Source organism: Numida meleagris, chromosome 11 (genome assembly GCF_002078875.1).
Source record: "Numida meleagris isolate 19003 breed g44 Domestic line chromosome 11, NumMel1.0, whole genome shotgun sequence".
Lineage (NCBI taxonomy): Eukaryota > Metazoa > Chordata > Aves > Galliformes > Numididae > Numida > Numida meleagris.
Genome location: NC_034419.1, coordinates 16,133,835 through 16,159,154, shown reverse-complemented (window position 1 = coordinate 16,159,154; position 25,320 = coordinate 16,133,835). Strand labels below are relative to the sequence as shown.

Below are 25,320 nucleotides of genomic sequence, written 5' to 3'. Positions count from 1 at the left end.
ATTTCTTTTGACTTCTCCTTCGCATCATTGCAAGCTTGGATGGCTTCTTCTGGAGACAAAGCCATCAGGGCGTTTAATGTGATCGATTGGAAATTTTTGTGCACCTTTCCAGGGATGCTGCTGGTTTTAATTTTCCAAGTGCATTTCCCTTCATTCCGAGTTGAGATACCTGATGTATTGGAGGGGAATTTCTGAGAAGAGAGCAGTTTTCGAGGATACCGTATTCTTGAGCTGTGAAGAAGCGTTGGCACTGAGGTCTCAGGCATTTCTACCTGAGATGTTAAAGATCTCAGTGGAATTTTGTACTGCTCCTGGAAGGTGTTGCTAATTTTCTTTTACTTGTTTTTAGGGTTCTCTGTCCAGAGAATGCCTGTTCGGTCAGGAACAGATTTGAAGCTGAAGGTCAGTCTTTACATTTTCTAGATGACAGAATATGCACAGTTGGGAGTTTTCCGTCTTTTCTTTTTTTTTCCTCCAGACAGAACAGTTTCCTAAGCAGACGTGTTTTGATGATGGCAAACTAAGTTTACGCATTGTACAGTGGTATTTTGCCACATTAATTACCTTGTCAAACGTAATAGGTAATTACCACATCAAATCACCTTCATATGTTAAGTGGAAGCATAACTTTCTAAAATACTTAGAAACAAACAAACAAAATCCCAGAAGACTAAGGGCAACGCCGCCACAAACCTGCCTCTTTCTCTTCTGAAATACAAGATGGGTGTGTGCCTGAGAAGACAGAGGCCAGCCTGTGTTCTGGGCTGCTTCTCCTGGGCTGGTGACCAGGTGCCTCTGGATTCAGCACACCATGGGACTGTAGCCTGCCCACGGTTGAAACAAAGGGCAGAGGAGTCGCGTCAGGCAAGAAAGACCTTTTGGTGTAATTTTGGATCCTCTTGCACGTGGAGGAGTCAATACCTTTCGCCTGAGTTTAAGTGTATTTTGTGTCTTTTGTCTGATGGTGCCAGAAGGATGAGAAAAGGTGGCAAGTGGAGATTTAGAGGCTTTTGTTTGTGTTTTCTGGTATGCTGGTGTCCCTTGAAGCGCAGCAGAAGGCTGTGCGTGATCACTGACTGAGTGGATCGATGCAGTGGAATCATCTCTTATTTTAGTTTACGTAGTGATTTATGCTTAGCCTGAAGCCAGTCTTTTGAGTAATTTCATACATAGATTTTTGTCCAGTCTGGGCCACCACATCAGAAGGAGCACTTCTGTGTGACCAGCAGAGGAAGAAAATAGCAAGTTTTAGTTATTTTGTATTATCCAAGAATTAGCTAAATAGCATTTGTGATCAAACTCTGCAGTAGATTCCTCAGGGATAGGCTTGAAGCAGGTTTGCATTTTAAGAGTCCCAGCGGAGGATCAGTGTCTCCCCTGTTCATACTGTCCTAGGAACAGCATCCTTTGTATCTCACCTCCCTGTGAGACAGCCTGGGGGGCTGAGGAATGGGGAAGAGGACGGGATGTCCTCGCTGGTGCTCCTGGCTGCCCAGGCAGGGGGGGTTCCCCATCCCCCCGGCTCCTTTCCAGCAGCAGGGCTCCCCGCTTTCTGCAGCGGGACCTTGAGGCTGTGATGCTGCTGTCTTCCAGCTGCATGCCCTGGGGGTGGCAGGGGAGCTCCTGCCTCCTCTTCTGAAACTGGTGGTGAGATTACTTTTTTTTTTTGTTTTTTCTTTCCTTTTTTAATGTTATTTGGTAGTTGCTGCTTCCTCTTGCCCAACATTTCTTAGTCAGCCCTTGGGGAGAACCTGGCCCAAATGGGAAGTGCAACCGAATCCATTGCAAGCTAACAGTTAAACTGACAGAAGGACATTTGAGCTTTCAGTTGTCGGTGCTACAGCTGGCCCAGTCAGGCTAGATATAGAAGGATCCTTCTTCGTGCTCCGGCTGGGCGAGGAGGCTGCCGCAGTGCATCCACATGACGTGGCCGAGCGAGGTGAAACCTGCTTCCAAACAAACTCGGTGCCTCTCTTCCCTTCGTCTGTCTGAATTAATACCCTAGGTTTACGAGGACAGAGTGCAAAATGCATCGTGTCTTCATTTTTCCAACAGCTGGCACGTATAGATGATGTTGTTTAGGAGAAGGCCACTCACCAATCCATCCCCAGCCATGTGGAAAATGTTAGCGGTGCCGTATCTTGGATACAGTGCCTCTATTTTCCAAAGAGATGAATGCTGTTAAGCGTATCTTTCTGCAGGAGCTGAGCCTCCGTTTATGATTCTGGGATCTCTTTTTGATCTCTTCTTTCCTGCTCAGTGCTGACGGAGGTATTTCTGGGGTAGGTGCCAGAGTTGTTCTCTCGCTAATGATTCATGTGCCCTTCACATGTTGCACTGCAAAATGACATGTAACAGCGTGTACCCAGTATTTACGTTATATCGCTTTGGCTCCCAAAACATGTGCTTTCACTTTCATCTCGGAAGTTGCGCCATGCGGTAACAGATTTGTGGCACTGCGCTCGGTGGAAGTTACTTGGAAATGGATTTCTGGGATATCTGGGGCTGCAAACAAGGTGCCTGGTGCTGCGCAGCCCGCTGGGTTTGGGGAGGAGCAGGCCTGTTCTCACTGGGGTCCCTGCCTCAGGGCCTAGCGGTCCCGGCCTGCTCCCAGTGCTGCTGGCTGCTGTGCCCCTAGTGACAAAGGGCAGCCAACCGACACAAGATGAGAACTGAGGGCCGTGTAAATCCGACTGCTCCTGAATGCAGGTCTTTGTGTGCACGAGTCAGCTTTCTGGGGAGCAGCAGGAAGACAGCAGCTGTAGCGGATGGGTCAGGCTGACAGTGGGGTCACCCGCTGTCCTCCACCCGTCTTCTAGCACTTGTGGCTGCAGTGCACGAGGGGAGACCGCTGGCTGAATTCCTGCAGACCTCGGGAGAGCTGTTAGCCAGGAGCAGCTTTAAACTGTCCTGGGGTGGTAGTGCAGCGCGTGTCTCCTTCACCTTTGTGTGTAACACTTTCGAGTTTATTACGTTTTTCTAAATGACTCAGTAGCGTGTGCGAGGCTTTGGGTGGCCTACTTGAAACGCTCTTAGAAGGGTTTGCTTTTCAGAAAGAGCTAAGTGTTACCCTTAGAAATGTGGGCTCCTTTACAGGGCGGTAAGCTATCTTCAGTCTGTGTATGTAGCTTATGTAACTCGTTGCTTCCATTGCTCTCTTTCTGCTTTGCAGTACAGCCGCAAAGGTTCTCGCAAATTACAGATTTGTAAGTCCAGCATAGGTACAAAGCTGTCGTACACCTTGTCGTCCGTGCTGGATTAGAACCCAAAGTGAAGAATAAGTGTAGAATCTGGGAAACATCATTCAACTTTTCCTACTCTTCTTTTTTCTTTCTTCTGTTTCTCCATCCACACCACTCTGTGATGTGTAAAACCCGTATGTCCTTTCAGAGCTCATGCTGAGGAATCAGTTGCCCTAACAATGCCATTTAGAAAGAATGACAGGCACTTTTTTCAACCTGTGATTTGTCTGGTTCGAGTTTCTGTTCTAGCAAATGTCATTTCTCCTAAGAGAAGGAAAATAAAATACCTTCTGAGCCACTCTTTGTCCGCAGGATTTATGTCCTGACGGATCCCGGCAGTACGACTCGATGAAGATGTATATGTTGTTTAAGAAGTACTATTAAAAATTAATCCAATTTTCTGTTCTTCTGGTGTAAATAAATGACAAAAAAAAAAACCAGCTTAAAACCAAAATGGCCACTTTCTGAGTTTTATGCAGAATAAAAGGCTGTTTATCCTTTCTGCTGTATTTTAAGCCGTGGTTTTACTATTCAAGAAACAAATTCTAATCAGGCACCGTATCAGACAAATGGGATCCTTAGCGAGCGGTTCGTGTGCTGGGAGGGAGCACTAAGATTCTCATTATAGTGCATGTCTGAATAATTAGTCTGACCACTCTGCACTTTTTTGGCAATAAGAAGAAACTTGCTTTTCACTGCCGCGACAGGATGACAGGAGCATCTAGCGGCTCGGTCATTAGTGTGTGCCTGCCATCAATGTCATGTTACGGTGTCAAATTAGTTAGTGCCCCCTCAGGAGCCACGCCGGACCTGCAAATTATCCTCCTATGTCCCAGGAAACCGTGTTTGCTAAACCTCAGATCAAATGTGAACAAATGATTAACATGGCTCATAAATTAACTAGTTTACAGGCTTATAACTTTTTACAAGTAGATAATAAAGACAGAAGTTTTAGTACTGTGTTATGCTTAGTTCAAAGCAGCGACGGTTTGGGTTTTCCTCTTTCCCTCTTTGCTGTAGATACGTTTGCTTTTCTCTTACAGGCGAAAAGAAAATGGTATACAGCCGAGGAAATAATGTTTAGAAAATCTAGTGTCCTAAGGAAGCAAATGTAAATCCACTGAAAACAATATAATTAAGTTTGTTATCTCATTGCCCGATAAGTCGCTGACAATAGTCTTTCTTCTTGTAGTGGCAGTTGTTCGTTAATGAGTTCACCAATTAAGTTTGAAAGATTACAGCCTTTGCCAAGAGGATTTATCTGTTAAAAGCATTATATTTTTTGTGATACATTCTTACCATATTGTAAGCCTCTTTGTTAAAGAGGTATAAGACTACCTCTTAAACACATTAAATCCTATTATAGGCCCCAAAATAATTTTACAATCTGTTTACACATTAGCATCTACAAAACTGTAACAAATCTGCCCAGAGATGTCTGTTCTGAGAATAGGATGCTAACAGATAGCGCAGTCTCTTGAAGCTGGATTGCCCTTGTGAAATGAGTGCTTTTTGTGCTAAAGAATAATTATTTTATAATGATTTGTGACTATGCAAATAATCTTTTTATATCTCTTTTTTTTTTTTAAATCTCAGCAGGGTTTTTTTTTTATATATATTTTTAACCAGTGCAGAAATAGTGCAGAATTTTCAGTGTTCTTTTGCTGCTTTTGAATCTAAAGTGATCTGAAAGGAGTCAGTTTTGTGCTTTCTATACATTACAGTCTCATTCACCCACATGCGAGCTGCTGCTGCCTTTCTTCTGTACCTTCAAGGGGGTGAGTAAGCCCTTATATCAGAGATCAAATCAGCATTTTGGAAAGGGCCTAGCATGCAAAAACATGCAAAATATATCTATTCATAAGAAAACGTCTGAAAATGCCAGAGGTTATGCTCAGTTTATCTGTCAGCAAATTTAACTTAAAGTAGGTGGTAGTCAATTTAGTAAATACTTTACTAACATTGTAACTATAAAGAACCATGAATGCAACCTCAGCATCCTGACCCGTGCATGTTTTAATGACTTTGCTAGGGAAACACACGCTCTATTGCAGATTAGCAATAACGTTTAAAATGCAAGTAATTTCTGCCAGGAGGTTTGCTTGTACATAGTCATAGTGAGAGAGAGAAAAAAAAAAAAAAGGCGAGAGAATTGCACTTTGTAGTTAATCCTGAGAAAGAAAACTTGTTGTTGTTGTTGATTACATATCTGGTGTGTTTGGGCTGATCCTCGGTGAAACTGATGTGAATCTTGTACCTGTACCAGGGATGACAGCGTGCTGTTTGCCCTGCCTTGGTGTATCTGGAGCTGGGGCCTCTCGGCTGCGCCTCCTCCCTTTGCCATCCCTGCACTCGATGCAGGCTCTTGCAGCAGCTGAGGGAAGCACAGGAGTGATTTCACACACCAGTGCTGCCTCTGTGTCCGTTAACCTGAGCCCTGTGTTGCCGCACAGGACAGACGCCCTGCTAGCACAAAGCCTTCTCCCTCCAGCCCTGCTTTCCTGGGAGCATTGCCCGTTCCCAGGCCACTGCTTCCAGTGGCGGGAGGGCAGGGCAGGACGGCAGCACCTTTGCTCATCCCAGCTCTCCTCTGCCGTTCTGCCTTTCCCTGTGAAGTCAGGCCCTAGGCTGTGCATTCCCCCTGGAAGGTTTCCCAGCCCCTCTTAGAAAACAGTGAGGCCGGGGCGAGGGTATATGCTAGTGAGATTAACCAAACGCAGCCTGTGTGTCCTCAGTCTTAATGATTCTCACCGCTTCCTTAAATATGAAGTGCCTGCTGTGAGCTGTGAGCTCCTAGCTGAGCTGTTCATAAAGGTGATATGTCCTCAAAGCGCTGCCCCAGGTGCCTGGCAGCCCTTAATCAGGAGGGCCTTGCCAGATCTGGTAGCTGGGGGGCTCTGCTCCGCATCACCTCGGAAAACGTCAGCCCCCTGGATTTCAGAAGCAGAGCAAGAAGTGGGACATGTGCTGGAGCGGTCCCCTTCTTGTGGTCTGGATGCGAGCGCTGGAAGTGAGACCACCCAGCGCTCCACACGTGCGGTGTGTGCTGCTGCCCTGCACGTGGCACTTAGAGAAATAATGAAACGATTCCTGTGGGATAGTGCTTCTCAGGGCCTGCCTAACAAGTCCAACTCGCGCACCCCGCTTACGGAAAAAAGCGTGAATGGAATACACCGTGAATTGCTTAATTGTCCTGAGAGGTGTGTGAGGTTTTGTAGCCAACGTGGCAGCTGTCATAATCAAACGTACGGTGCTTCTCAAGGCTTGCACTTTGTTTTGCCTCTCTTAGTGGGTGAGCTTGCCCCATGCTTCTGTACCTCTTGGTAGCCAGGGCTTGATCTGGAGCACCGTGGAGCTGTGCCCATCGCTGCGGTGGATGTTGAGCTGCCTCCCAAGCTGCCCTCTGTAGCTGGCAATTTCTGGGGATGCTGCTATGTTCCCAACTCAGACTTTCCCTTCAGTTCCAAAAAAATGTTAACTTCTGTCTTTGTTCCTTTTCTTACCTTCATCCAACCACATAATTGCTATATATTACTTGAACACACCAATCTCTGAAACTGCTCCATTTTCTCGGTTATTGGGCTATTTTCCTTATTCTTTTGAGATAGAAATCCTTAGAGATTGTGTCTTTAGCACAATAGCAGATTTATGTTTAAGGAGACTGGCAGTCCTTGGAGAATGGGAAGTCTCATGTCTTTATCCTCAAATGATGATACCGAGGAGAGGATTTCTAGTACCGCTAGGCTTGGATGTAGGCATGTAAAAATGATGCCAAAAGCCTATTTGATCTAAATATATGTATTCACAAGTGGGGGGGGGAGAATGCTGATCCTGATATTGAGCACTGCAGTCTGCTTTGTGTTCTAACCTAAGTGTAGCAAGCTGGCTTAAATCATCAAGTATTTTTGAACTCTGCATGGAGGCGGATGTTGTCTTACAGAGTGAAGGGAAAGCTGACATGTACTGGCATGCTCGGAGCAGACTTCATAGCACTGAATAAGGATCACATCGTATTTAAATCGCAACAGGACAAACCACCCAACCTTGCCTACCCTTGGGAGTGGGGAACACCCCTGGCACTTCCTCTTGGGGTGGGAAAGCTCCCTTCCAGATACGTCCCAGGTACTGATAAGGAACCTGGAAGTTTTCATTAAGCTGAGTTAATCAGGTTTGTTTTCATTTTTACGGTACATGTTGATGTGTTTGCAGTGACACCCTCTACTGTTTTTTCTTTCCATACTGTTTAAAAAGAAAAACCCAAGAAAACAATGTCCTGTTTGCAGTGAACAGGAGCTTCAGTGTACAGCGTGGAAAATGAGTAAGAATTTCTGTCTTGAGAAAAACATACAAATTTTGTGCTGTGATTTTCGATACGGAATGATTGGGTTCTGTTTTTATTAAGGCTAAATATATATATTGTGCAACAATAAGTGTTATATTTATAAACACTTTCCTGACTCTTTGAGTTCTTGTTCACTTTACAAGAAACCTGTTCATGCTGCAATAAAAATACATACATTTAATTCTTAAGCAGTTAATTTGTGCTTTTTACTCTTAATTCAAAAGAATGTTTGGCTTAACGGAAACCTGCGGTTCCTTTCAAGGCAGCTACGTGAACTTACATAGAAAATATAAACTATAAACTGGTGCAGGGAGTAAACTCCTTAAGGCTGGAAAGGACTCTGCTTAGGATCTGGTGTGCAGTGTACTTCCCTGTGTTTTTGGTTTTCTTGGACCAGTTTTGACTCTACTTTCAGGAAGTTGGGAGTGCAGCAAATGTGTCAGAAACTTCTGGGAAGTGCTGCTCTGTCTAGGTATGATACTGCCGTGCTGCTGGTTGCGTAGTGGGTAATTAAGCCACTTTTTTGAAAATACTTCTTCTTCTGAACTGTGTGCAAACTAGCTTTCTGCATTGTATCAAAAAAGCATACCATTTAAATGCACAAACACCAAACTATTTTTTCTAACAAAAGCTCTGAATTACATTTGGTATCACCTTAACCTAGAATATTGTAGTTTCATAGAGCAGTAAGGCTGTCTGTGGCTTCATATGGAATATCCCAGTCTCAGCTGAGATGTAAATCAAGATGTGAACACCCGTGGAAGGGCTCATGGGAAGCTCGGCACTGATTCAGGTCTGCTTGCTCCCACGCTGCTGCCGGCTCAGAGCCCGATGCAGAAGGCTCTTGTTTCTGCTGGTACTGTTGCAGCTGGTGAATGTCAGGATCAAGGTCAGGGCTGGCCGTGCCCCTCTGTTTATGAGCAGGGTGAGTGAAGGGTCCGCTCCGGACCCAACCCTTTACCCCTGTGCTAACCAGCTGTGTTTGGGCAGAGTGACACTGGGAATGAGGAGGGGACTTTGTGCCAGCAGCTCGGTGTCCCTGGCTGGTGGGTGGGATCTGAGGCAGCTGCACAGCCCCTGCCCAGCTCCCCGTGCTGACAGTTATGCTTTTTTCCAGGAGCTGGTGGCAAAGCTTCAGCTGCTGGCAAGCTTGTGTGCAGCCTTCGCTGCTAGCTTTGGTCTGACCACAGGCATGAAGAAAATGGAGGTCAGGGATGAGCCAACGGCTGGAGAAGCCTTGGGTAATCCTTCTGTAACCATGGGCAGGAGTGTGCTGCCCATGATTTGTGAGTTCATCTGCTTTGAAAACATCCTGAGTATGACTGTACCTATATTAATGTGGGGATACACCTTCCAAGCCAAAGAATTACCGTGATGGGCTCCACTGAAAGGCTACAGAGACTATGAAGAAGCTAAATTGAAGCCTTCAGTGGAGATGTGGGACTTGGACAGCCAGGTGTGTGGCAAGTCCGTACCAAAAGATCAGGTGAACTTCCTTGGGGTTAACTGGCATGACAAAGTGCTGAGGTTTTGTGATGCAGCAGTTGTGCAGATGCTGAAATGCCGATGGCTGGGACGGGCTGACTGTGCCATCCTTTGTGCGCAGCTTCTGTAGGCAGCTGGCTGTTCCCTGCTTTGAAAATTAGGTCTTGAGTAATTTGCACAAGGAGATGCGAAGGTGGAAGCAGACCTCAGGCCCCCGATTTCTGTACATATGTTTTAACTGCGAGACTGTGTTTCCTACCAGTTTCACCTGTATGAAGGCGTGGGTTTGAACACACAAAATTGAAGACACAAATTTAGATGCTGTTTTCAGGCACCTCTGGTCGTTTGTTCTGTTGTTTCTCACAACTGGGGCCTAAGGGGAGGTATGATGAGATCTGATTAGCAGTAAGTCTGTTAATTATAACTTCTGAATTAGAGCATCAGTGCAGAAGCATCGCTTTCTGATTTGGATTATAAAGCCCTTCATCTCAACAAAGCGCAGTCAGCGCAGATGATAGCGGAGTGCGCTGAAATACATTAGATCAAAGCGATGCGTTTCATGTGCGATGCCAAAATGGCTAATGAATTACTTCAGCCGAAGATTTATTGCTCACGACTTACTTACGCTAGTGCGACTTACTACCCAAAGCTATCAATTTGTGTGTAAACTCATCTGCTGTTTTATCTGCCAGTTCTGCAGAGAGGCCACGTGTATCAGGCGTCTAACTTGAATGGCCTGACTGCGTATAGAGATACAGGACCAACTATTTTTGATTCAAGACTTGTTGGGCAGAAAAAAACCTGATTCCACCAAAGCTAGGAGATCTGGCATGTAGAAGTGTGTAGTGTTCTGCAGTGAACTGGAAATGGCATTATTGCAATGTATGTAATTACATGGAGACTGTGCAGTATGGTGCGAGGAACTTGTATAGAATGTATAAAATGTCATGGTTTTCACATATATTGTGGAGAAGAGAAAATAACTTCAAGTGTAAAGGATATGGAAATCTAGTGAAAAAACATCCATGCATTCGAGGATTTTTCATGCAACAAGCTAGATTTATCTTTCACAGGAAAAAAAAATCTATAAACATCAATGACTGCAGTTACATGAGGAAGTTAGGATGTGCAAGAAAACATACTTCTCAATTGATCTCTATTTCCTTAGGTTTAAACAATTGAACATTAGAAGACGTGAGATCTGATTCATTTCTCATTTGTATCAGTTTCATCCAGGATACCTCCTGAGATTTGAAAAAAGCTGTGCTGTTTAACACCTGAGTAAGCGAAAATCGGGTTCATTTTCCTGTTTGAGATCAGCAACGCCTCAACAGTGTGTTTCAACAGGCAAAATGAATGAGAACTGCTGGAACGGTTCACTTTGGGCAGTAATTCACCAGGTTTGTGCAACTTGTAAACATGCTGAGAAATTACCCTGGCAGGTCGAACCGGAGGTGGGCTGGGAGTACGGAGGAAATCCAACTCTTGTTGAGAAGCTAGCAAGCCTGCCCCTTTCTCCCCACTTTTTTTTTTTTTTTCCAAGCAAAAAACCGCTCATGACGTCCCACTAACATCTAGGCAACGAATGGCTGAACAAAGACTGTTATCTCCCAGTTCAGGAGCATGTGTGGGCATCTTCCCCATTGCGTTGGGTGGGAGAAGAGATGGGAACCTGCACGCGTGAGAGCGCCTTTGTGGTGTATCACTTACTGTGATACTTCTGTTGGCACACGTGTTCACAAACGTTGTCCACGTGGCATAATACCTCAGAGACATATAGCTTCACGTGATGCAGTTTACTTCTAAGTCAGGCCTCTGTTGTATGGCCTAAAAGCTTTGTAAGAATTTAGCAGCAATATCGAGAAAAACCAATATAAGCGGTCCATTAATGAATAGGTCCTTGAGTGTCAGGAAGCAGACGTTGTTGGAAACTTGGGTAATATTACCATTGGGTTTTATTAATTAAATATAGCTATTAATATGACCTTGGATTTAAACACAATGACCTCTTTTGTGAGTATGATTAGCAGATGTTTACCGTAATTCTTCACTCTGTGAAAAATGCTTGTTGCACCCAATAAAAACAACCATATTTACTTTGCTAAATCAAATATTTGGAACTTGGGTCTTACTTTATATATCATGGCTCCAATGTCTTAGACTTTCCAAGTTTAAGGTTGAGAGCCCTTGGAGTAACATATGTGGTACATCTCTGAGTACAATGACCTATTGTATTAGTGAGCACTCTTTTTTTTTTTTTTTTTTTTTTCCCCTCTTTGGCATTGTATCTTCTGCAGTGAAACCGGGGTTCTCTACCAGCTGCTATATTTTATTTTTACAGAAGCGTGGAGAGAACATTTGTGACTCCACAAGGTTTTCTGTATTTTGTCCGTTACTTGTGGGAGACTTCCTTTTCAGAAGAACTTCAGCAATGGAAGCAGGAAACACAATTTCAGTTCTTAAAATAAAGCTGGAAGTTATTTTCCTTTGCAATAGCATCTCCCCTAATTTTAGACTAAAAAGCTTGTTTCGTAATAATTTCCCTTTTCTCCCGGTGAGTTCAGAATGTAGGAGTGATAAGTCACAACCCAGATCCTCCCCCCTGCCCCCCAGAAGGCCACCTGCTGCCCACAGACTACAGCAGGTATTTTCTGTGTGAGCCTTGTTCCTAGCTGCTGCGGTCAATTTTAGCAGTGGGGCTGCTGCCTGCTTGTCTGCAGTGCCGAAAGGAAATAGCAAGGGAACAAAACTATGCTTTTCATGGGAAACCACTCCCTTTGGAATGGAGAGATATGGCTTGCCACTTCTATTTTGTTTCCCCCTCCAAAGTAAGCAACAACCTTGCAAGGATCAGGGACAACAAGAAAAGAATATTATTTAAAAGGCGTCATCTATCCAGCTGGTGCGTTTCAGGAAAAGGAGGCTCCTGCTTCGTATTTTAAGGAGCGTAATAAAAATAGCAATCGGTTTAAGAAAGGGGCTGATGGACCAGAGAAAGTGACAGCAGCAGCACAGGGAAATAATACTCCATTTATCTGAGCAAGCTCGCATGTTGATAACGCTCCTCTCCGCAGCAGGTGCTATCAAATCCGAGACAATTTGTATCCACTGTGTGGCAGGTTACTTACATGGGAACAAGCCTCCCTGACATTATTGCAGATCATCATTAACTAGCTACTGCTGTTTGTTTGTCGTTACCTGCTAGATGGTGTTTGTAAGTTGTGTCATATCATTTGTATATCTCACCCACTTTAGGGACCTACTGCTTCTCATAAGACACAGCCTGGGATCTGTTCCCTCACTTTGTTTTGTTTGGGGGGAAGAAAAAGTGGAATAAAATATTGGTTGAAGCTTCACTCTTGCTGTAACTTAAGCAAAATGAAGGCTGTGTAGTCTGTGCGTACGGGGCTGCAGTGAGCAGCACCAGTGGGCGTACCCAGAAGAAAGGGCAGCAGGTTTAAGGGAGAGGGACGGGCCTTCCTAGATCCTCAGATCTGGTGTTGCAGGGTGTGATGTGTGAGGATCCAAGAGAGGAGTAATGGCTGTAGATGGGATATCCTGCTTGCCGAAGATCTTTAATCAGTTGGACTTGCACATTTCTTACTTGATTATCTTTCTCAGCGTGTTTCGGTTTCCTTTTCCTTTGTTCAGTAATATTTGCAATTACTGTCTGTTTATTGAAATGTCAGATTCTTTTCAGCTCGTAACCTGAAGGCTCTTTATTGCATTCTCAAGATTTGTACGTTGTGTTTGGTGTATTTTCTAGCCTGAATTGTTTTCCTTCAGCAGCATATTTTAGCCCTCCACTGAAAATACTGGATCTGATTATCAGTTTACAACTCTTTGGAAGCCAACTGCCAAAATCTCCGTCGAAGCCAGCGCATTTGTTGATTTGTAGTTGACAGTGTGGCCCATGATATCTCTCCTGAATAGTTGCGGGTTAGGTCGCTCAGGAGAGAAGGCTATAATTTTGCGTGAAAGCACAGTTTGGAGGAACTATGGTATCAGCACCACTGTTATAAAACACCAAGTGCTTTGTCTTCTTCCTTATAAAATGTGTAATTTCTACCCATTATCAATATTATTGCAAGAGTCCTTGCGGTAAACTTGTCTTTTGATAGGCAGAAACTTGTCTTCGCTGGGAATGAATACGGTGAAGTGCAACTTCTCTTTTAAAGGAAAATAAATAACACGAGTGAAGTTTACTAGAACACAATAAAGCCGTTTCCAGGAAAGCTGCTTCAGAGGCATGTAGGGTATGCTGAAGATTTATACTTAGGTGAACATGTGCAAGTACTGTAATGACGCTGTAAGGAGCACTGGAGTAAAATATTTGATCAACAGATATGTTTCAAGAAGATGCATGGTTTGGTTTTCGTACTGGTTTTCGGGTGATGCTAAGACAGTTAAATGAAGGTTCCTTTAAACCAGGGCGCTAATCAATCTTGGTGGCTGGGGGGAGGCCAGATCTATCACAGCTCCCACCTTCTTGAACAGCAAAGTTGGGCTGCCCACGTACTTGCCAGGTTGGTCAGCCTGCACAGAGGATTCCAGGATGGGCGAAGGGAGAAGCTGAGAAGTGGCAGGTTGCTCTGGGCTGCGTCCTGCAGCGTGCTGTGCCTTGGGAAGCAGCTTGGGGCTGAAGCATGCCTCATCCTGGCTAGGTGCGTGGTTGTTTGCAACTCATTCCATCGAGATTCAGGAGATGACAGTGAAATAAGGCAAGAAAAGAAAAAGATCAATAAAAAGGGTGGGGTAGCTGCTGTGATTAAGAAAAAAGATTACTGTTGATTTATTGATTCAGTCTTCAGCTTGCCATCTTAATCAGGTTCTTTTGGTTAATGTTATTAATATTTATAGTTTAGTACCATGTGCCAATTAGAAGAGGCTGTAATTAAGTCTCTGGTCCTGAAAACATGGGGCACCGCAGAGCACAAAGCTGCTGCAGCCTTTGTATTGCACATTGCTGGAAAGAGAAACTTAAGTCTGAAAACCTGGTTCAGAGTGCAGAAAGTGGCCTGTTCTCTTCCCAGCGTGAGAAGCAGCTTGTGAGGTTGGCCTTCCCAGGAACTTCAGAGAAAGGTGGTTGCAGAGACTTGTTGCTAAGCTTTGGAGTTTTGAGGGAAGCCGCCCTAAGCCCATCTTTGCCCGCACCAAGTAAGAAACGTCCCTGCAGCTTGAATACAAGCGCTCCTTCTGCCTGTGGGGACCTCGTTTCTGTGGCTTTCCATCTGCAGACCGTGTCTCGTGGTACCGGTGTCTGTCTGCTGCATCTGGGACTCCCCTCTCTGTAAGCGAGCAGGACACCTCGCTGCAGGGTCTGACACACTGCAGAAGCTGCAGGCACTCCGAGGTCTTCCCTTGGGTGTAAGCTGGGAACAGGAGAGTTGAAGACTTCTTTTTTTTTCTTTTTTTTTTTTCTTCTGTGTAGGGGGAACATGAGAACTCATTGTTGTGAACCGGCAGAACTGAGTCACAGAGGGTTTAGTCAAAGAAGAAACGCGTATCACCAGTGCAAACCAGAATAAAAAACGTGCTTTCTTTGTTACTCATTGCACCACAATGAGAATCAAAATCGCTCAAAAGTTGTTGTTGCTTATGTTGCTTAGAATAGTCTGGATAGGATAGATTTTGTGGGAATTGTTTCTGATTTATGCAATACAATATGTGAAGCCAACTTGCTGTGATTTTTTCCAGTTACATGCAGTTATGTTAGATTTAATCAAAGAAATTTGAATTACCTAGATCATTCCATAACACTTGCATGGTACCTCCGGGTGTCACTGAATGAGTTGTGGCCATTTAAGTGTAGTGCTCTTGCAAACAGTGCAGTGAGAAAATTAATTTCAAAATTCCATGTTAATCTAGATGCTTAATTTTTAGAGCTGTGTTATGTTCTGGGTTGTTTTGCTGCGTTTTAAGCATAAATCCTGGTGTTCCAGATGCACCATGAGTAGTTCTACTTCTATTAAAAGATTTACTGTATGGTTTGCTGGGGTGGCGGCTTGAGTTTAACCTATCGTCTCAAACCCGGTCCTTCAACTTCCTTTCCTGCTTCCATTTGGGTAGCCACTGTGGTCGAGATTTGGTCTTGAAATCAGTGTGGTAGAACACATCACAGCGCAGTGCAGTCCCGCAGGCTTTGGGCACAGCCGCATCGCCCTCGCAGTCCGTGCCTCGGAGCAGCGCAGGCACCAGCACTGCAGGGCTGGTTAACGTGAGCGTCGGTCGCCAGCTCCTGGCAGCAGCCCAGCAGCGGGCTGGCCGTGTCCTACACGTGCTTTGTCACCTGCGGAGCGTCAGCGAGCGTGCTGCCTCGTCCTGGAAGCCTCAGCCTCCTTTGTAGTCTCTTCGTGGTCAGAGCTGAGCGTTGGGTCTTGCAAAGCTTAGCAGCCCCCAAGCAATCAGTAGGAACACGCTTTGGGTTATTTTTCGGTCCAACCCCAACTTTGTGCACCACTGATAGAACAAGTTCTGGCTTTGCGTTCAGCTAATCCTGCAGTGGTTGCGAAAGAAATGTAATTGCTTTAGGAAATCTATGTCTTAGGAAAGACAATAATTGATATTCAACCAAAGAAAATAAATAGGTATTTAAAAAGGAACTCTTTTTTTCCCTCCCAGGAAAAGCAATGCAGCCTACCAAAAAATAAATAATTTTATCTTTACCCGCTCTCTTGCAGCTGCTGGAAAAGTGGCTTTGCATTCACGGGGCTTGGTGCACAAATAATGGAGTAAATAAAAGGGTTTGCTGACGCAAGCTTCGTGAGATACGCGCGACATGTGAGTGGGAACGGTCAAAGCAGCAAACAAGCCATGGGCCTTCTGGAGTGTCCTGGGCAAACCTGCCAGGGGTGGGGAAGCAGTCACGGGTTTTTTATTTCTTTTTAGCATGAATGTTTTTAAAACATTGCTGACTGTTAGCGCCAACAAAAGTGCTGAAGAAGAAAAGCAGAAAAATAATGTGTGATTGGAAAGGTGCATGAAAATACAGTAATTATATCGGCTTTATTTTGGTTGCCTTTGATGCCAGTGAAAACTAATGCACCGGAGAGGACAGGTTTGTGGTTGGAATACACTTGATAGATTTTGACAAATTAAACAGTTGTAAAGATGTTTGGAAGTTATCCAGATCCTTACTGTTATTTATGTCACTGAACTAAAAAATCAGTGGTTAATTTGCAGTTCTTATAATTTTTATGATACTTATGTTGCTGTAAATTTAGCAGCGTGCAGCATCAACTCAGCGGGATACGTTTTATGTTGTCAGCTACCTTTTGACATCATAATAGATTTCAGTTGCCAAAGCTTGAAAGAGAGAGAATAAAATGTAGGCTCGTGCTGCGCGAGTGCTCGGATCGCAGCCAGGTGGGCGCGGAGCCGGTGTGCTGGCCTGGTCCTTGGGGACACTGGGGACATCCCTCAGCTCATGGCCATAAGCACATCGAAGTTGTAAGGCTGGATAAGATGCCGATACGATTGGGCTCTGTGGTACCATGGAAGGGCCTTTGAAGTTGGCGGCAGCTGGTGGCTGATAACCAGGGGCGATGCTGGCGGCGGGGCTCAGTTTGCCTGCTCTGAGCCCCGTGCCACCACAGGGCCTTCTCCTGATGCCGTGGCCCCACAGCACACAACTTGAGCGGTGCTTAAGGCACAGCAGGCTGAGGTCTGGTCTCCAGCTGTTGTCATGTGCCTCTTGGGGCCCGCACTGTCTCAGGGTAACTGGGTTTTGGGGTTATCCATCCCCAGACTGTTCCTGCGGAGGGACCCTCTGTGGTTCCTCTGTTGTTCAGGGTGCAAGATGGGGAGACTGGTTTGGGCACAGTGTCACGTTTCCGGGGTAAATGCAGATAGCTGATAGAGAGCGGTGCAAGTAAACCTGCAGCGTGCTGCGCTGTGCCTGGGAGCAGCTCCTCGAGCCTGGGCAGCACTGATTGAAGGAGAGGCCCAAGCAGGAGTTTTGGAGTGCCGCTGGGACCTGAATTCAAAAGCTTTGCAAGCTTTTTTCTACTTACAGAGACTTTTTTGCAATATTTTTCTTTTTATAGAGACTCCTCTGTTCTCTCTATTTATAGAGACTTTTCTTCTATTGTCTCCTACCTTGGAAGAGGGAGAGAGAAATCCTAAGTTTAGATAGCTTAAAGAGGGAAACTTAGTTGTTTCCCTCTTGGGAGGTTTATGTTAGTGGGATAAAACTGGGGGTTTTAATCTGAGCAGCGAGCCCTACCTTGGGAGCATGTGACACGTGAAATGGACTTTTCATAAAGAGTGGCTGTGCCCTTCCCATTTTCTTTTTTCAGCATTTGCTCTTTGCCTCCTAAGCCTGGAAATGGAAGGATTTATTAACGGTTGTTTCCTCGCTGTTTGTGCGTTAGCTGCGTTTCTCAAGGGCGTTTCACGTGTTCTTTCCACTCTAATGGGATTGTCCATTGAGTTCAGCTCTGGCACGTTGGGATCCATTCTCACATACAGCTGATTAAGCCAGAATCTTCCTCATCCGTAGGTAATCCCAAAATACAGAAATTGTTACTGTGAGATTGGTTTTCTAACATTTTGGATTTATAATTGAGTGCTTTGTAGTTGTCCTCCCCCTTTACCTCCCTCTTCATCACAGTCTTTAGCCGTGCTGACTCCAGCTCTTTGGTTCTGTTTCTCTTGCTAGATAGACTTACTCTTTTCTTTCCCCAGGAGGTTGTTTTATGTCTGACTCTTTCTCAGGGTGCTGCTTCAAAACTGGATGACTTGGAGTAGATTCGGGGCACAAAGAAACTATCTTAGAACACTGCACTTCTGTTTGGGTTTTGGTGGCTTTTGCTCACTGCTGACTTTGGTGATGGGAAAAGCAAAAGCCAGAGCAGATGTGGGTGGAGATGTTCTTTTAGCTGTGGCTTATTTTCACCATCCTCATCTTTGGGCAAAGGGGAGCCTGGAGGAGGAAGAACTGAGAGGGCCCCTGTTATCAAGTTGCCAGCAAATAGGATGATTGGAACTTGAGATTTGGGCACAGCAGACTTGTAATGCCGCAGCTCTGGGCATGCTCTCTGGTTGTGCAGCCTCATCCTCGTGCACTCGCCTGCAGGCTGTTCACTCGGTGCTCTTTAGGCTGAAGAAACTGGTCTTGTGTGTTGGAAGAGCAAGATCCAATTTCCATTTTGCTTAGAAGCAGCAGACTAGTACTAGTACGTTAGTCTGTGTTCACTGGCTAGACTTATTCTGGCTAATGTTTGCCAGATTCTTCTATTACATATTAAAATAAGATCTTATGAGTGGGTTTTATTTTTGTGCGTGTTTCAGAAATCTAGGCCAGCCCTAACAAGCACATTTTTGTGTTTTTGTTTTTTTGCATTTTGTCATTTTACATATTGAAAAACGGAATGCAAAAGAAAAATAAAAAGCCTGTTAACATCAGAAAAATAGCTTTGCATCATTCTGCATAAGTGTTAAAATCTGACTGATAGTTTGTGTATACAGACTTGGGTTTTATGGTGCTTCCTTTCCCCACCCAAGTATCACAGATGTTATGATAAAAATTAATGCCCTTTTAGTAGATGTTTTCCTATTGTGAACTCGGCCTAAAGAGAGTCAGACAGTGCTTTTTCTTTCACTAATAAATACGGTAAGATTTAGGTAGACATAATAGGCAGACATTAATTTGTCGGGAGCAGGAACTGCTGAAGGAAAATGCAGAACATTTCTCCCTCCTTAAATCCAGATATTTCAATATCATAAAGTTTTTATTCTAACCATCAGGAGCATAGCCCTGTCTGTAGAATTCAGCTTTAAAAAATGTCTTTGTAAATTGAGATTTTAGGGCTACCTATTTGGAGGATGTTCCGTATGATAAATGACCCTTATAAGACAAAAAAAAAAAAAAAAAGTAATTGTGCGTGTCTGCTTCCTAGGATGTGTGATAATAATAAATGAACGTTTTATATATCATTATATATGTATCATGGCAGAACAAAAATCAGAAGATATATTATTCATTATTCCTGTTACTTTATATTTAAAAGGCAAAGGTTTTCGCTTCTTTGCCAAAACAACTGCTGCAGAATATATTTGTAACAATCCCCACAAATACGAAGGGCGGAGAGTTCTTCCAGGTCGTTAGCACCGGAGAGATGCCTTTAATTGTATTCATTTGAACATTAATACATTAATGCTGAGATTTAAGTACTGCTACTATTAAAAATTAAACTGGAGGGACAGTGCGGATCATATGCTTTAGTGTAAGTTGTCAGGTGCAGTGTTTGCATATTTCGCCTGCCATTTCAATGCTGGAATGGATGTTGGAGTCTGGCTTTGGCTTTCTGAGGGACACATTTTTTTTCCCCTTCCTCCCCCACCCCCCTTTCACTTCTGGCAGTAGCATTTCTTTTCAGGGATACATTTGCACCACCTGAGCAAAAGTTGCACTGATTAAAATCAGAGGAGGATAAGGAGTAACTTGTTTGCTGTCCTGAAGTCCTCTTGTTCTTCTCCCCTTCCTCCCCCCGCCGCGTCCGCAGCTATTTTGCAATATGCAACCCCCTTCGAGCACTGCCTGCGGAACTGGAGTAGCTCTGGCATGTAGATTTCCCAGTGGGAGAACTTGTGTGGATGGTAATTTTAATGAGACCTGATTTAAGCAGTAGAATAGATCCATAAAACTAATACAAGCAGACTTTCAAGAGCTCTACTATTTGTCAGGGCAGTGAATTTTAGAGGTGCATCCATTGGCTTTGTAAAGAATATTATAATCCTGAAAACTGAACCTGTATTAATTCAGATTGTTTCTATGCAGTGCACTACTGAGAACTTCTCGAATCCAGGGCAGGCCAAATATAGACTTATTTATTTTTGAGGCTCAGCTTTCATCCAAAAATCGTGCTAGAACCACAGGACCTGAAAGCTGTGCTCTATAGGAATGAATGCAAAGTCTGTATGAGCACACACAGCTGTGTCTCCAGGCTGTGACAAACCCTTTGCTTTGCTTTTTTTTCCCTTCGTTTAAGGCCACTGCTCGGTCCCACTGCTCAGCCTGAATGTCTTTCACCTCTCCCACGTTGTGGCACTGAGTTATGTGTGGCAGTACCATGGCTTTCTGGTGCCCTGCAGATAGAGGTGTTGCACCCGTCCGAGAACCCGAATCCCACTTCAGCACACACGCTTTGTGGATTCGGTTTTCATCCCAGTGTTCGGGAGCTTGCTGTGCTGTCGTTGGAAATGCTTCATTCTGCTTGGCCTTACTGGACTGTTTTCTTTCCTCACTCTCTCGCAAGTCCCTTCCCTCCGCCCTGTCTTGTGTTTTGTCTTGTCTTATTTTTCCAGTGAGGTGTTTTCACAGCAGCCACCTCAAGCGGCAGTGAGAAAGAGAGCAGGTGGGGAAATTCAGAATGGGAGCTGTGCCCACGCAAGATAGAGTGGAGGTGGCAATGGGAAGAGCTGGAGCCCATTGGGGAGGCTGGGGAGACCAGAGAGAGGGGGAAAGAGGGCAGAAAAGCATCGCGGGAGGAGCAAAAGGGGGAAAAAGGAGGAGGAGAGGATCGATGGAGCCAGAGGGTGAGGAGGAAGAGGTCAAGGACTGATGCTCAGCCCTGCAGGAGGCGTCCCACTGCGCACAGCCTGCCAGGCCCGCCGTGGGGAGGGGGCTGCTGGAGCAGCGGGAGCCCAGCCTGCGTTCAGGCAGCAAAAAAGTTTATTTGCTTTTTCTCGCAGGATATGCTAAGTGATTTTGCAGTTTGAGTGGAGTGGCATTATTGCACTTAGCTCTGCATTGATTAAATAAATTTGTTCTCCAACTCGAGAGTTAAGTGTGTATTATGAAACCTCAGAGCCAATCTTAGTGGTTGCAGTGTGCAAATATTTTTAAAATTATGTAATTAAACAGGACTTGGGCTGCAGTGTCCACTGAAGTGATTCATTAATTGAATGGTTTGATTAAATTTAGTGTTATTTTAGTTTATACAGAAAGGGTCGGTATCTTTTCCACAGATAGGGCCGCCTTGCGGGGCTGTCAGTGATGGTTCAGAGGTCCTTACGAGGAATCTTTAGCACCCAATTAAATATTAACCATGAAGATGTGACTCGTTCTTTCTCTGTCCCTGAAACTGTGTTTTGACATCTAAGGCTGGTGATAAAAATTTGCTCTGCAGAATCGCTCGCAATGCACTCTATTTATCACTAGATTATTTCTAAATTAATCATGCTAAAAATCTTTCCATTGTAATTGTGCTGGGGCTCAGAGCTGTGTGATGTGTGTAAATAAAAAATGCTCTTTTAATTTCACGTTAGCTGTATCTAGCCGCTGTTGCAGCCAAACTGTGTATGTTTCCATAGAATGTCATTTTAAAGGTATTGTGGTTACTGAGCGGCAGCTGTGATTGAAAAGTATGTAAACTAATCTTTAGTTGCTCGTGTCATTTTTATATTCTTGTGTCAGAACACAAGAAGGCTGCTTTAAATTTGTCTTTCACTATGTATTAATTTTCAAGTCTAATTTTTCTTGGGTTAAAGCATATACTGCATTCTCTAATTCACATTACCATTCAGTGCCAAACTAAATGGCTACTTGTGAAAAAGTACAAAATTAGTTCCTACTTGATTACTGTGAAATACATATTTATTTTCGTAGGGACAGTTTTTATTAGCAGTGCGTAAAGTACAATTATTCTGCACGCTATCAGCAACTTATGAGAAGAAATAATCAAGTGCCGTGTATTTATTGATGTGAAGAGCAGCAAGCTTTAGAGCTGTGCACTGCTTTCCCCAAAAACAGAAGGAAGGTGCAAGAGGTTTGGAGTTTTTTTCCTTCTAGGCTTGCCCTGTGTGGTGTTCCTGCTCTTTTAAATACAGACCATTTAAAATTAAATCCTCGGTAAATATGTCTGCATAAGAACTTCTTTGTCTCTTGATGCCCAACCATTGAAAATTAAATGTGGTTGCGGATAAGTATTTATTCATACCATACCTCACACCTGATCTTGTGTCAGTATGACATCATCTTTGCCACAAAGATTTCTAGTGGTTTAAAAATGTTCCGTTGTGAAATAAGTGGGAGAGGTAGAAAAGGGGCAAGGAAGGCAACAAAAATAAACTACTAGTGGGATTTGATGTTTTGCCAATTAAAAAAAAAAATCATAAAAAAAAAATCATATTCTTAGGTCCACATGCTGCCTTTGATCCGTACACAGGACTTCCATTTGTGCCAGTGGCTGTTCAGCCTGCAGAGGGAAGGCTCTATGTGACTTAATTTGTATGTTGTGGGAAGTACATTTTCCTAGCCATGTGGTCTAGCTTACTTGAAGAATCTGAAATGCGTTATAAATGTAAATGCTGTGTTTAAGTAAAACTTCATTATGTTTTGGTGGTTTCCAAAAATGCGCAGGATTTGACCTTAAAGTGTTATTTCAAGGTGTTATGATATATGAGCTAGACTTTGTAGTCTTCTAAATTAAATCTTTGAACGTGTTATTATTGTATGCTGGCATCGGCAAGATGTAGTTCTCAGCTATTTTCTGTCACAGCCTTCGTTTTTCTAACGAGAGTAAAGAGACAGGGCCAGATCCCTCTGGAAGGCGTGTGCGGGGTGGGGAGCACCGTGCTGTGACTCGGGATGGCTTTGCCCTTGGATGTGGGCCCACGATGGCAGTTCCACCGCACGCACAACTTGGCGTCGAGGTGGGGCCGGTGCTGCTGCACAAACACGTCTGCAGTTTGGGGGGACCACCACTCCCCTTCCCCATTGCGGAGGCCCATGGAGGATGTGGTGAACGGTTTAGCGTTTGGATCCCGATCTGGTTCCTATATAAAAGGGGTTGTGTTTCTGTTTGGAAAATATGAGCCCCTTTTACGTAGCCCAGGTGCGGATTAGCTCTAAACCATTCCCCATTCCTGTGTTTGTGGGAGACTGTTTTCAATTCTTACAAAGAAGTCGTACAAGTCAAGCCATAGAAACAGCAGAAGCAGTCCAGAAAAGGATTTTAAAAGAATACATTGACAAAGTGTTTGCGATTTCAGATTGGTAGTCCGGATGTAAGAACAGACATAACTGCTCTAAGTATGCTTTTTCACAAAGAAAACAGTGGCGAAACGTTTCCACCTTTGCCTCCCTACCTGCGCTTGGGCCTCTGTTTCTCCTTCCCTGCACAGCTGCCCCGTGCTGGCGCTGAGCAGGCAAGCCACAGGTGCCATGCATGGGGCAGCTGTTCTCTGCCCCTCATGGTGCAGGATGGCACTGGGGGGCATGGAGACGGTCCTCAGTGTCTGCCCTGCCACCAATGCCATAGCCTTTGGCGGTGCGTGCTGCCCTCGGCCTGCTGAGGAGCGGTGGGAGGGAGGCCCAGCCACGCTGTGGCATTTCGGAGCATGGAGTGGGCTTTGGGCCGGGCTGTGTTGTTGCAGAGAAGTCAATTAAGAATAAGAGCTCTGAGTCAGCAGCCGGGGCCGTGACCATCACGCCTGTGAGCGGCCGCCTTTGAAGTGCTGTTGTTGGTACCGTTTTCACGGCGCGCACTCGCGCTATGAATCATGATGGTTACATGGGTGATTTTCCCTCAAGAACCGAGCCAGCCCCAAACAATCGCGAGGCAGCTCTTTCAGTCCAACGCGCCGGGCACAGCCTTTGTGTGGGGGTGTCCAGGGGGCCACCGAGGCCAGCTGTCTGTCTGTCTGTCTGTCTGTGGCAGGGTTGTCTCCCACCTCGCTCTGGGTAAGGGAATGAGTGGCAGGGCCCAGCCATAAAGCCTTGGTACGTCGGCCCTGTCCCTCATCCACATCCCTCTTCTTGGGCCTGCAGCTCCCCGTGTTCCTCTTCCAGGAGCCTGTGGCACCACTCGGGGTTTTCACGTGATTTTTTACCCTCACTGGGCACTGGGAATAGGATCCAGCCCCCGATTCTGTGGGTAAGACGAAATGTGTGCTCTTGCCTTGACACTGTCAGCTCAGCGTTAAGATGTTGGTCTTTGTGATGTTCCCAGGATGGTGGCAGCTTGAAGTGCTCAGTGCCGGCACTTGACATCCCAGATGGAAAAGATGTGTGGGGTATCCCTTTCCCATTCTGTCTGCATCACTCCCTTCTTGCGTCCCGAGTAGGGCGATGCTTAGAAACACATCTAAAACCAACTTCAAAATGGATTGCTTACCCGTGTTTCTTGAACTGATAATTCTGCTGGCACATTATTATTCATCCTCTGCTATTTTCACACTGTGACACAAAACTAGAGAGAAGAAGAGATTGAAATTCTGACCGGGACGTTATCCTGATACCTGACACGCTGTGTCGATATGAGAGTATCTTTACCACAAGGACTTTCTTGGTGGTTTTACAGATCCCAGTGTGAATAAGTAGAAAAAAGCTGAACTAATAGCTCATGAAGCAAAAATATTTTTTTTTCTTAAAGAAATTGATTAACATGCAAATATGTACTGTATGCATATTAAATATCATTTCAAAATGTGATGGGCAGGAAGCATAAGTGATGCCATTTGGTTTTGTGGCATCAGTGTGGGTTGATTAAGGGGGTGGGGATAAATTTTGGGGATTATTGATATAGCATGAGTAGAGCCAGATGGTTGTATTACACATCTTTTGTGTTCTTGTTTGCTTCTTAAAGCAGTTGCAGAATTTTGCCCTGGGCAAAATTTACTCTTTGCTCGTATGTTCCCCTTGTGAATTTACTTTTGACAAAGTACTTCACAACGAAGGGAAACACTGTGCACCGCACCCGCAAACTTACCCCTTCCCATTTGTGAAGACAACAGCCCTGTACTTATAAAATATTTTGCAACTTGTGAAATAAATTAGCAGTAGGTGCAAGTTCAGTGTGTGTGTTGTGTGCTGCTACCCCTCTGTGTGTGATATTGATTTCCAGTGTGTTATTTTTTAAATTTTCCTCGCAGTGTTTTGGAGAGGAAACTGTGGAAATGGCACCCAGTTCATTTTAGCGCGCTAGTTATGTAGTATTCTTCCATTAAAGAAATGTTGTCTTAAAGATTAATGAGCTAATTTTTCCACTACTTTTTTTTTTTCTTTCTTTTTTTAAAGTTTTGAGATTGTGGTGTACCTGATTCATATGATCAAAAACACATACTTTGTGGTATTCAGGTTGAGTGGGAGAAGGTTATGAAAGGTAGGTGGTTCTTAACTGGGTGTTTGTGACATTTGTTGGAAATGCTTATCACTGGAACCACCAGAATTTACATGTATTTGTTATTTCCCTTTGAAAGCAAATTTTGCTTTATTTCCCATAAGCGATGAGTTTTGTAAAAGCTTTG

The 25,320-nt window shown here is 44.5% G+C and overlaps 1 protein-coding gene across 9 annotated transcripts in view; it reads left to right on the top strand.

Annotated features, from left to right (window-relative positions):
* The window catches only part of FOXP1 (forkhead box P1), a 344,878-nt gene that overhangs the window by 108,151 nt on the left and 211,407 nt on the right, over positions 1-25,320 (top strand). Inside the window, exon 3 of one of the 9 annotated variants that reach the window (XM_021409240.1) lies at positions 350-402. The exons of the other annotated variants lie outside the window; for them this stretch is intronic. The gene's annotated coding sequence lies outside the window, so the exon portion shown is untranslated. The remainder of the gene's footprint in view (positions 1-349; positions 403-25,320) is intronic. 9 annotated transcript variants of the gene reach the window in all.